Source organism: Aptenodytes patagonicus, unplaced genomic scaffold (genome assembly GCF_965638725.1).
Source record: "Aptenodytes patagonicus unplaced genomic scaffold, bAptPat1.pri.cur scaffold_319, whole genome shotgun sequence".
In the NCBI taxonomy this organism is placed as follows: Eukaryota; Metazoa; Chordata; class Aves; order Sphenisciformes; family Spheniscidae; genus Aptenodytes; species Aptenodytes patagonicus.
Genome location: NW_027472237.1, coordinates 1 through 12168, shown reverse-complemented (window position 1 = coordinate 12168; position 12168 = coordinate 1). Strand labels below are relative to the sequence as shown.

The 12168-nt window shown below is 43.8% G+C and overlaps 1 long non-coding RNA gene across 1 annotated transcript; it reads right to left on the bottom strand.

Moving 5' to 3' along the window:
* Window positions 1-1342: 1342 nt before the first annotated feature.
* LOC143173811 (uncharacterized) lies at window positions 1343-9201 on the bottom strand. The gene is made up of 2 exons (XR_012997779.1): window positions 8467-9201; window positions 1343-3234 (listed from the first exon to the last, which is right to left on the bottom strand). It is a non-coding gene; the product is annotated as an uncharacterized LOC143173811 (long non-coding RNA).
* Window positions 9202-12168: the final 2967 nt, after the last annotated feature.

Genomic DNA, 12168 nt, shown 5'->3' with positions numbered 1-12168 from the left:
AAAAAGCAGGCTGATGTGACAACAGAGCTTATTGAAAAATTACTTGCAGATCAGGATACCTTCCATCATGCGATTTTACAGAATAGAGCTGCTATTGACTTTCTGTTATTAGCACAAGGACATGGGTGTGAGGATTTTGAAGGGATGTGTTGTATGAATCTGTCTGACCATGGGGAGTCAATCCACAAACAGCTACAATGGTTAAAGGACCACACCAAGAATATTCAACAAGATTACGGGTTATTCGATACCTGGCTTAAGAATATATTTGGGGAACTGCCATCTTGGATAATAAGTTTAATAAAAGAAAGCTTACGCATTTTAATTGTTATATTAGTAATAAGTATATGCTCTTGTATAATTTTTAGCTGTGTGAAGAAAGCAATTATGAAAATTGTTAATCAAGTCTGGGTTGCTCAAAAACAAGAAGGGGGAATTGTGGAGGAGTGGCTGGTACAGCAGGGGCACGATCTAGTATCCATGAGCAACCCATGTTTTTAACAGTAGCAGGGATATGCTGACAAAGACGGCTGGTGACCTTGACCATCCTTCCCTGAGCAGAAGAAGGAGCCTCACTACGTGATGAACAACAACAGCGGAACAACACCCGGGATAAGGAGGAGGCAGAGATCGGCGGGACCAGCCGGCAGCTACCGATGAGAAGGGTGTTGTGAACGCGTGGACAGCTGTGATTAACCAATTATAGGTTGTTATGAAGAGCGTGCCCAGCCACCCCATCTGTTCCGGTGAATGATGGGGGAGTGACCGGGGAGAAAGACCCCCTGGCTGCTGCGTTTGCAGACTTGCGGGTATCAGACAGCTCCTCCTCGTGGCTGGTTAAAAGGACTAGCCAAGCTAAGAGGGATATGTGTAATAGTATTTATATGCATTTTTGTTTTGTGTACCCTGTTTGTTGCAATGTATACGAAAAATGATTGAAAGATCGGTTTCAGCAGTGTTTCTAGTAAAACAAAAAGGGGGAGATGTGGGAATGGGAGTCTCACTAACGGACATTCCTGAGTTTGATTTTAATGAGCAAACACTGCACCACCTGGCATGACAAGGCACTTAAGCAGTAAATAACGGAGAAAGGAATGTGCAGTTGAAAGGAGAAAAACAAGATAAAGACCATGAAGGCATTTCGCATGATCAGAAAGAACGGGCCAATCTGCTAGAGCATAGATGCGCGTGAACACAAGGCTGTAACCTATCTGCAAGCCGCAGGTAGCGCGTGTCCATAGTAGTTAACTATATAAGCCCTGTTATAAGTGTAAATAAAGGAGAATGACCATACTCATATTGTTACCGTAAGTCGGCAGATGAAAAACTCTCTAAGACTCAATTTGGAGTTTTAGAAAGCAGGCATTCTTTATTGCGGCGCCGGACGCACAGGGGATCACTCCACCTAATGTGCGCGCCGAGCTGCTTAACTATAGGAGTTAAGTACAGTCAAAATATACATATTCATTAGTTTTCCGAGGCATGATTAACATATTAATGTTAGTTCATTAACATATGTAAAAGTCTTTACACATGCGCTCTTATGTCCATTGGTGGTCTTTCAGGGTCCTCTGGTGGTCGTCGATAGTCTTCCTCACCATGACCGCTAGTTGAACTCAGTTCTTGCGCATGCACAGTTCGTTCTTTGGCTCGGTTTGCACACTTTTACCTTCACAAACTAGCTGTCTTCAGCATCACTTTCTTATCTACAAAGTTTCAAGGTCTTCTGTCCTACTGAATGTTTAGCTTATCTATCCAGAGAGTATACCCCTACTGCACAGAGTAAACCCCTACTGAATGTTTGGCTTATCTATTCAGAGAATATGTCAAGCTTGGCTACATTATGTCCAGTGAAGAGAACCAGATGTCTCTTCAATATTCCTTTGTACTCGGTATCAATCCCTCCTTTTCTTTTGAGGATTCGTAGCTAGCAAGCTACAATCCTCATCTCATTAAGAGAGTTGACAAAGCTATAGTAGACAGGGTTAGTATATGTCAAGTTGGGTTATTCGTTTCATCATGTACCAAACCTTTGTATACAATATAACTACAAGTAACAGGCATACTACAGTTAGAGTTAGTAAGACTATAATTGGATGAAGCATAAGGTTAAACACTCCCGTTGCAGTCGGTGACCATCCAAGAAGAGTTTCCCACCAGTGGTGTTCTCCATCCTTCTTTACTCTTTCCAAGACATGGTGTATCTCTTCTGTATCATGGTGAACGGTGATTAGAGTTTTGCGTCCATTGTCTCGGGCCCGTTCTAGTAATTGACACAGGTCATTATGTTGCAGTAGTTTCTTCACCAATGTGAGATCCATTCCGATGGGGGTAGGTAATAAATCTTCACTCAATGTATAATTAGATTGCAGTAATTGATAAGATGTAACAGGAGCTGAATAATTAAAGTCGCATCCTATAATGTTAGTAAAGTTACAGACACAAATATTTGAGTGATTGCTTGTATCTACAGTAACGCTATCCACAAATATACAGTCACAAGGGGTTCTCATACAAACACATCCTTTTCCAATATATATGAGTATAGTGTTAGGTGTCTCATCAGGATGTATTTCAAAGTGACAAACACTTTGTTCAGTGTCAAGACAAATGTCTTGGGCTTTATTGGTGTTACTCTCACAAATAAATCCTTGCTGTTCCCGTACAACACATGCGTTAACATCAACAGTTTGCCATTTGTTTCCATTCTGTTGGGCCCATACTCTATGTTCTGATGGATAGAGTATAGTTCCATTGTGATTTAATCCTAATGCAATGATTGGGTATATGGTGTATACTGAAGCATTGTGAATTGTTAAGACAAAAGCTGTGGCCTTATTGTTGATGGGATCAAAAGTGAAATTAACTAAGTACCACCAGGATTGGAATTCTTTCTCAAATTTAGTTGCATTATCCCAAATTACCTTTCGAATTTCGGTGGGTAAGGTGCCCTCTTCCCCTTCTCTTATAACTGCTGCTACCATAGATTGAATTAAGTTCTATTACTCCCAGATATTCTCTTAACTACTAGTCGAAGAGGTGATCTTGATTCCACTTTCCATTCTACAGGAGCTTTCTTAATTCGAGAGTAGTGAATCCACGGTCCTTTTCCTTCTAGTTTAACTGCTGTATGTGTAGTTAACAAGATTTGAAATGGTCCTTTCCATTTTTCTTGTAGTGGTTCAGAAGTCCATGATTTAATGTATACCCAATCTCCGGGCTGGAATGGATGCGCTGGGGAATCAAGACCTAGAGATTTATTCAAGACTACATATTTATTTAGTTTTTGTAAAACTTTCCCAAGAGCAATCAAGTAATTTCTTGCATCATTCTCCCCTTGTATTCGCATCTCTCCTGGCAGTCCAGGCATTTGGTACGGTCGTCCATACATCAATTCGTATGGGCTGAAGTGTTGCCTACCTCGTGGCTGGACTCTAATTCTTAGCAAAGCTAGAGGCAAAGCCTGTGTCCAGTTTATCGAGGTTTCCTGACATATCTTACTTAACTGAGTCTTGAGGGTACAATTCATTCTTTCTACCTTACCACTAGATTGAGGCCTATAAGGGGTATGTAAATCCCAACTAATATCTAACAGTCTGCTTATTTCAGTAACTACTTTGGCTACAAAATGTGGACCCCTATCCGATGACATCCCTAAAGGTACTCCAAATCTTGGGATTATTTCTTTTAATAATATTTTTACTACTTCTTTTGCTTTATTGGTGCGACATGGAAAGGCCTCAGGCCATCCTGTATATGTATCCACAAGGACTAACAAATACTTTAGCCCTCCTTTTCTTGGCAATTCAGTAAAATCTATTTGCCAATACTCCCCAGGTGCCTGTCCCTCCATAGTTTTTCCAAATTGAATTTTATTCTGTGTTTTTGGGTTGTTTTTACAACATAACTCACATCTTTGTGTGACTGATTTAATAATTTCCACCATATTTCTGCTAATAACCGACTTCTGTAAATGTTTTAACAAATTTTCAGTCCCCCAGTGCACAGTGTTATGTTCTTCCTTTACTAAACTATTCATAAGGGAATGCGGTATTACTACTAAACCTGTAGGTGTAACTGCCCATCCGTCTTCTCGCCTTTCTGCTTGTAAAGTTTCGATTAATCTTTTATCTTGTTTATCGTAAATAGGGTTTTCTTGAAGGGAGATTCTTTTTCCTGGCACTATTGCTAATACATTTTCTTCTATGCCTTTTTCTGCAGCCCGCTTTGCGGCCAAATCAGCCAGCTTATTTCCTCGGTCCTGAGCGGTTTGTCCCGACTGATGAGCTTTACAATGCATAACAGCTACAGCAGCCGGAGCCTTTATGCTCTCCAGTAGGCTCAAGATCTCTTCTTTATGCTTTATCTCCGTACCTTGTGAGGATAACAATCCTCTTTCCTTCCAAATTGCTCCATGTGCATGTACTACTCCAAAAGCATATTTAGAATCTGTCCAAATATTCACACACTTATTTGCACTTAACTGTAGAGCTCGGGTGAGAGCTATCAGTTCGGCCTTCTGAGCTGACGTCTTGGTGGGCAGCGCTTGTGCTTCCACCACCATTTCGACGGTGGTGATTGCATATCCTGATACCCGCTTTCCTTCTTTCATAAAGCTGCTGCCGTCCGTGTATAGCTCCCAATCTGGATTCTGCAAGGGAACATCCTTTAAATCGGGTCTGCTTGAATAGACTTCCTCAATGGTCTGCAGACAGTCATGTTCCGGTTTGCCGCCTTCTTGTCGAGTTGAGAGAAACATGGCAGGATTAATCACAGTAGTAGTCTTTAAGGTCACATCATCTAGTTCTATTAGTACTACTTAATATTTTAGCATTCTACTAGGAGACAACCAATGTCCACCCTTCTGGTCCAATACTGTGGTCACCATGTGTGGAACATAAACAGTTATCTTTTGTCCCATAGTAAGTTTTCGAGCCTCCTGTATTAATAACACTGTTGCAGCTACTGCTCTTAGGCAACTCGGCCATCCTTGGCTCACCGGATCAAGTTGTTTAGAAAAGTAGGCCACAGCCCTTTTATATTCCCCCAACCGCTGGGTTAAAACTCCAAGGGCTATTGCTTGTCTTTCATGAGTAAATAATTCAAATGGCTTTTCTAAATTAGGCAGTCCCAAAGCTGGGGGCCTTCATCAGAGCTCTTTTGAGTTGAATGTATGCATTTCGATCTTCATTTGACCATTGCAGGGAACCTTTTGATGACTTCAATAATTCATACAAGGGTTTTACCATCAGTCCATAGTTAGCAATCCATAAACGACACCATCCCACCATTCCTAAAAAGGTTCTCAACTCATGAACATTTCGAGGTTCTGGAAGCTGACAAATAGCTTCTTTCCTTTCATTACTTAATTGTCTCTGTCCCCTCAGAATTTCAAAGCCCAAATATATTACAGTTTCCTGTGCAATTTGGGCCTTTCCTTTTGACACTCGGTAACCACTAAGTCCGAGGAAATTTAATAAACTGACTGTCAATTCCAAGCATTCCTCTCGGGAGTTCCCAGCTATTAGTATATCGTCGACATACTGTAGCATTACTCCATTTCTGTTTTCTTGTCTCCATAATTCTAATTCTTTTGCTAGTTGATTTCCAAAGATTGTCGGACTATTTTTGAATCCTTGCGGTAATACAGTCCAAGTGTACTGGGTTTTCCTTCCAGTCTCAGGATTCTCCCATTCAAAGGCAAACAATTCCTGGCTTCCGGAATCAAGTGGGACACAGAAAAAGGCATCTTTTAAATCTAAAACTGTAAACCACCCCTGTTCCTCGGTGAGTGCGGTTAATAGTGTATATGGATTTGCCACTACTGGATATATATCTTGGACAATTTGGTTTACTGCTCTCAAATCCTGGACTAATCTGTAAGATTTTCCATCGGCCTTCTTAACAGGTAAAATCGGAGTATTATACTTAGATTCACATTCTCTTAATAACCCATATTTCAAAAACTTTTGTATAATAGGTACCAAACCAAGTTTAGCTTCTAATTTTAAGGGATACTGCTTCAATCTTACCGGTGTTGATCCTGGTATAAGGTCTATTCTTACGGGTTCAGCCCTCTTTGATTTTCCAGGTATTTCTCCTGCCCAGACAATAGGGATCACTGCATCTTCAACTTCAGTCGGGATTTTCCTTTTCACTTGCTCAATTTCCTGCAATAATAATATTGAAGCTTGGACAAATTTAGATTCAGGTATTGACACTTCTACTTCTCCATTCTTAAACTTTATTTCAGCTTCTAGTTTTTCTAGTAGATCTCGGCCTATTAAAGGTTTTGGTGCACCTGGTAGATACAAAAACTGATGCGTTACCCATTGTTTTCCAATTTTAAATTTTAGAGGTTTAAAGAAGGGCCGCGTCTCCGGCTTTCCTGTCGCACCAATAATTCTTACAGTATCATATCCTAACTCATGTTTCTTTGTATTCAAAACCGAATAAGTAGCTCCTGTATCAATTAAACATTCTATTTCAGTTTCATCTTCCCCCAGCTTAATTTTAACCAGAGGCTCTGCTGGGGAAGATTCCTCCGGTTTCCTTCAGTCTTCCATTTCTATGTTTAATATAGAGGTTTCAGACTTTCCATTTTTTGTAACAACGGACATTCTTGTTTCCAATGTCCCTCCTTCCTACAATAAGCACATTGAGTTTTTCCTAATGGGGGTCTAGAGTATCCCCTACTGCGACCTTCCCGATGTCGACCCCCCCCAAATCCGTCTCTTCTTTGGCCTCCTTGTGAACCACGAACTCCTTCCAATGCTGCGATTAGCCTAGCATTCCCTTTTTCTTTTTGCTGGTCTCTGTTTCTATATATTAACCAAGCCCGATCTAAAAGCTTTCCCAAATCTCTAGCATCTGCCCCTTGTAGTTTCTGTAATTTCCTGCGAATGTCGTCTGCAGATTGTCCAATAAATAAAGTTGCCAATTGACTCTTTCCCTCTTCTGATTCAGGATCTAGTGTTGTATATTTTCGGGCTGCTTCTTTTAACTTATTTAAGAAGTCTGTGGGTGACTCCTTCTTGTCTTGTTTAATTTCATATAATTTTGACCAGTTTATTGCTTTAGGTATAGCATTCCTTATCCCAAATAGGACCCATTTTTGATATTGAGTCAGTAATAATTTTTCTCCATTATCATTTGGATCCCATGCAGGATCAGCTGAAGGGAAATGATGCTCCAGTTGTCCCTGCAGTGTTCCTGCAGCTATTTGAGCTTCTACCTGAGTTCTAGCTGTTTTACGAATCATTTCCCTTTCTGTACTATCAAACAATACTTGCATGATAACTTCAATATCTTTCCAATCTGGATCCTGAGTTTTTATCATCATTTCAAAGGCACTGGCCACTCGATCAGAATCATCTCTATAATTGCCGGCAGCTATTTTCCAGTTGTTTAAATCTGTGATCGAAAAAGGCACTTTTACTACAACTGGACCCTCATTCCCTACTGCTTGCCTTAACGGAGCTTGCAACACGGTTCCCTGTCGGTTACGAGTTCTCCTTGCCACCGGCGTGGCCCTTGTAGCGCCTCTCTCAGACTCATCGTCCGATTCGCCCTCCACCCTGAAGGGCTCAAATCCATGATTTTGGGATCTCTGCCTCAATCCCGGAGCCACTAACATCTCTAAATCCTCTTCCTGCTCTTTCTGAGTCAACTTCAAACATCTCTGTCCAATACTACATGCCGAACAACACCTTTTTAACACTTTCCCTTTTTCTCTCTCTCGTTCATCCTTTTCCAATGCCAATACCAAAGGATCAGTTGGGGCCAAATTAATTCCACACTTCTTTTGCCACTCAGGATGCTGCCTCAATGTAAAGAACATATCAGCATACAATATCTCATCCCATTTTCCTTCTCTCCTCAGAAACAGCATTAGTTGTAACAGGGTATTATAATTCAAAGTACCATTCCTTGGCCACTTTTCTCCATCTTCTAGTTTATATAGTGGCCACCATTGATTACAATACTTAATTAGATCATCCCTTCTTGTGACCCCACCAGGGGATCCTGCAATTTGTTTCCAATGTATTAAAATACAACCCAAAGGTGATTTCTTTAAAATTCCCTCACCCGTGGATGGTCCGGCACCCATTTTATACACAGGGAATCACACACACAGACAAGTCTTTCATACAACAACACAAATAACCAATCACTATAACAAACAGATGAACTATAACAAACAGACAATACTTGCAATAATAGACAAGTTCTTACAATATTTGTTACCGCGGTTGCTAGCAGGAATTCTAATCCCTTTTAAATCAAACGGGGACTTTAACCCCTTCCAAACCAAACGGGGACATTTAACCCCTACCAAACGGGGACATTTAACCCCTACCAAACGGGGACTAGCCCCTACCCGGGTCCTAAACCCAACCCTGCGGAGCTTTCGCTGCGTCTGACGGGCAGGTAACCAAATTTCCGAAAGAATGCCTTATTACTCACAAAGCAGTAGTCTTCGCTCAGGGGCTCTTCGGTCCGGGGATCGGGAGAAGTCCTCTCCGAGAATCCCTCGGTGCCGGCTGAGGTTCCGCGATCCCAGGATCCGTCGAGGCTCAAGAGCTGTGTCCCATCTGGGTCGCCAAAACTGTTACCGTAAGTCGGCAGATGAAAAACTCTCTAAGACTCAATTTGGAGTTTTAGAAAGCAGGCATTCTTTATTGCGGCGCCGGACGCACAGGGGATCACTCCACCTAATGTGCGCGCCGAGCTGCTTAACTATAGGAGTTAAGTACAGTCAAAATATACATATTCATTAGTTTTCCGAGGCATGATTAACATATTAATGTTAGTTCATTAACATATGTAAAAGTCTTTACACATGCGCTCTTATGTCCATTGGTGGTCTTTCAGGGTCCTCTGGTGGTCGTCGATAGTCTTCCTCACCATGACCGCTAGTTGAACTCAGTTCTTGCGCATGCACAGTTCGTTCTTTGGCTCGGTTTGCACACTTTTACCTTCACAAACTAGCTGTCTTCAGCATCACTTTCTTATCTACAAAGTTTCAAGGTCTTCTGTCCTACTGAATGTTTAGCTTATCTATCCAGAGAGTATACCCCTACTGCACAGAGTAAACCCCTACTGAATGTTTGGCTTATCTATTCAGAGAATATGTCAAGCTTGGCTACATTATGTCCAGTGAAGAGAACCAGATGTCTCTTCAATATTCCTTTGTACTCGGTATCAATATTGAGATCTGTCATTACTCCGGAATCGCAACTCCCACTCCGTCGTCGACACTGAACAAAGGGAAACTCCGACACCACCCGTATCACCCGATCCCCAAGTCCAATCACTTCATTCACCCAGACGCACCTCACGGTCACTTTGATTCCATCCACCTCCTCGGGCTCTTCCCCGGCCTCTCCCTCCACTTTCTCCAAACCCTTCCCTCAGCACAGCCCCAAACACACTTACTTCCTCCTTCCTCTGAGGTCTCTTTGCCTTAACCCTTTCCTCATCTCCATCACTGCATACAAACGTAGCCAAACACACTACCTCCTCCACTGACTTCCCCGGCCAGGCGGGGACATGCTTAGAAAACTGTTTTTTCATAGCCGGAGCTGTTTGCTCCAAAACAGTACAGACCATTACAGGTCCATTTGCTTCCGACACTCCCTTATTTCAGACCAATTGGCAGGTTTTTGTCCTGCCAAACGTACAGCCTCTTCTTCGAAGCCTTGTCTGGCTAACTGCAATCGTCTGTCATCTGCCTCTCCACTAGGATTCCACCCGGGATCCACCGTCGGCCCGGCTCTCCGGGCAGCTGCATCTCCCCCTTGCTCTGCCCAGCGACGGTTCGCATCAAGAATTGCCTGCTTTTCCTCTGGGCTGTGTCGCGGAGGCTCACGTAGTCAAATTAGGCAGGTGACAGATTCAGAAAGAAACCTCATTTTAACCCAAAGCCTGGGGCAGAAAACTACCTGGAAATGAGGCGTCAACGCTCCGACAACACCAGTAAAGCACAGGTTCAGGAGGGCGGAGGAGGGATTAACACTGCACAGCCGGCTTTAGAAGCGAGGATCCAAACTGTGCACAGTCACTCACCTGGAAGATGAGGGCTCTCAACCGCGAGGACTTTCCTCGGGCGGCGTCCCGAGCCCAGGGGAGAGTCCCCGACTGCAGACCCGCTGCTCCCAGGAGGAGGACCGGCTCCCCTTGCCCTCCGGCGGGGCTCCATTTCTACCCTAGTCGAACCTCATCTCTGGTCAGTTCGAATTGCCTGAGGGCCTTCACTTTCTTACTCCTCGCCCGAGGTGTACACGGGACCATAAGGACTGGCCCAAGGTGGCTCCGCCACGGTCAGCACTCCCCACCTGACAGGCGCGAAAAGCAAGGGCGCAGCGGTCCTAATGCCCCCGGTCGCTCTCAGGGCGGGGGCACCTGCCGCAGACAGAGAAGGACTAGTTTTCCAAAAAAACAACCTCCCAAAAAGCAGGGAGGAGGAACTGCTCGCTCCGGATGGGGCAATTTCTGTCTGGTGCCGGCACCTTCACCCCCCAGTCCCATTTCTGAACTCCCTGCACACCCCCGGGTCTGGCAGAGGTGACATGTGTGACACTGCTGTCCCCTCCCTCCTGCCACACAGAGCTCATTGCACTTACTTGCAGAGAAAAATAAAAAAGAGAAAAATATTGAAAGGATATAATTAAAATCTTTTAAATCTAAAAATAAATTCAAAATACATTCTGAATAAAAATTTAAAAATTAATAAATAATCAAAACCCCCAACCCACTAACTTCAAATCTTTCCCCAGTCAGCTGGTTCCTGACCCAAAGCCCCAGGGAGATGGATTTCCCCCATCACCTCCAAACCCCCCCTGAAAAAGCTCCAAAGACGCCTCCGACTCCTCTCCACCCTTCAAAAGACACGGGAGCGGCACAGCGAGACAAACGAGACTTTTATTGTATTGTTTTCCCATTACGTTCAATGGGCAACAAGAGAAAAATCAAAGACAGACACGGCTCTGGCAGGGGGAACCCCCACACGGGACCCACGAGACGGCGACACGGATTTATGTTACCTGCGTTTCACAGAATGAACCCGCAATAAATCAAGTTTAAGAAAAAAAACAAAAATCCCAAACACACAAAGATTCAGAGTGATAAATAACACAGATCTGCTTGATGGATTTTTCCCCCCTCTCGGTTTTATTTGCAACACGGAGCGTTTCCAAACTAGATCATCTCTTACAATAAGAGAAATATATTTCAGCATCTCCAAAACAAAAATAATTCCTGTATTTCTACAGGTAGCACGCTGGGGGAAAAATAAAATAGCAAAAAAAGATGTGCCAGCACCTTATTTATTACCTTTTCACATCTCTTTTTCCCCCCCCTTAGGGATTCCATGCGCTTCCTTTTAGGAAACTTTTTCAAGGGGCCCACGGGAGATTCGCGGAGCTGTTTTAAGGCACCAAAGATGAGGAAAACGCCCAGCACCCATCCCGCATTGATGGGAAGGGGCTTGGCTGCCAACTAAAGCATCGCCGGTCACTTCAAGGGGGGGGGGTTCAGTCCTAAAGCGACTCCAGGAACACCTTTGAGAGGGTTTGTACCCCCCCGTATCATTTTCCTCTGCACAAGGAAATATTAAATCCTCCCAAAATAAGGAGCCGTCCAGGGGTTTCTGGTGTCTAAAGGGGGCAGGCAGCCGTAGCGCCGGGACTCACAGCCAGCCCAGGGGCTTACAACTACCTTTCAGATGGCCCCGAGTCACGTTATGAAGCAAGACCTCAGCTTTCGTTTAATTCAAAAAATTAAAATAAAGAAAGAACAAATGCTAGCCCTGTAAACAGCAAAAGCAAAGCTTCAAATGGAGAAGACGGCTGCGCTCGGGCACGTCGAGGAAGCCTGCTTTACTTTTTCAATAAGCAACTGCCAAGGCAGCTGCCAACGTTTTGCAGCCCCCTGAGGCCAGGGGAGACGCAGACCCCCGCAGAGCTGGACCCAGCCCGCTCCTCATTAAAACTGGCATCGTTTCCCTTCCGGGGGGGGGTTCGTTCGTTCGTTCTTTCTTTCTTTCTAAGCTGGAGAGATGCCAGGCACATGCTGAAAACAATCCCAGCCCCTGGCCCGGGACCCTACCAGGAGGGAGCGGAGTTCAGCCCGGCTCTCTCCTCTTAAAGAGAGGAAAATCAAAAGGGA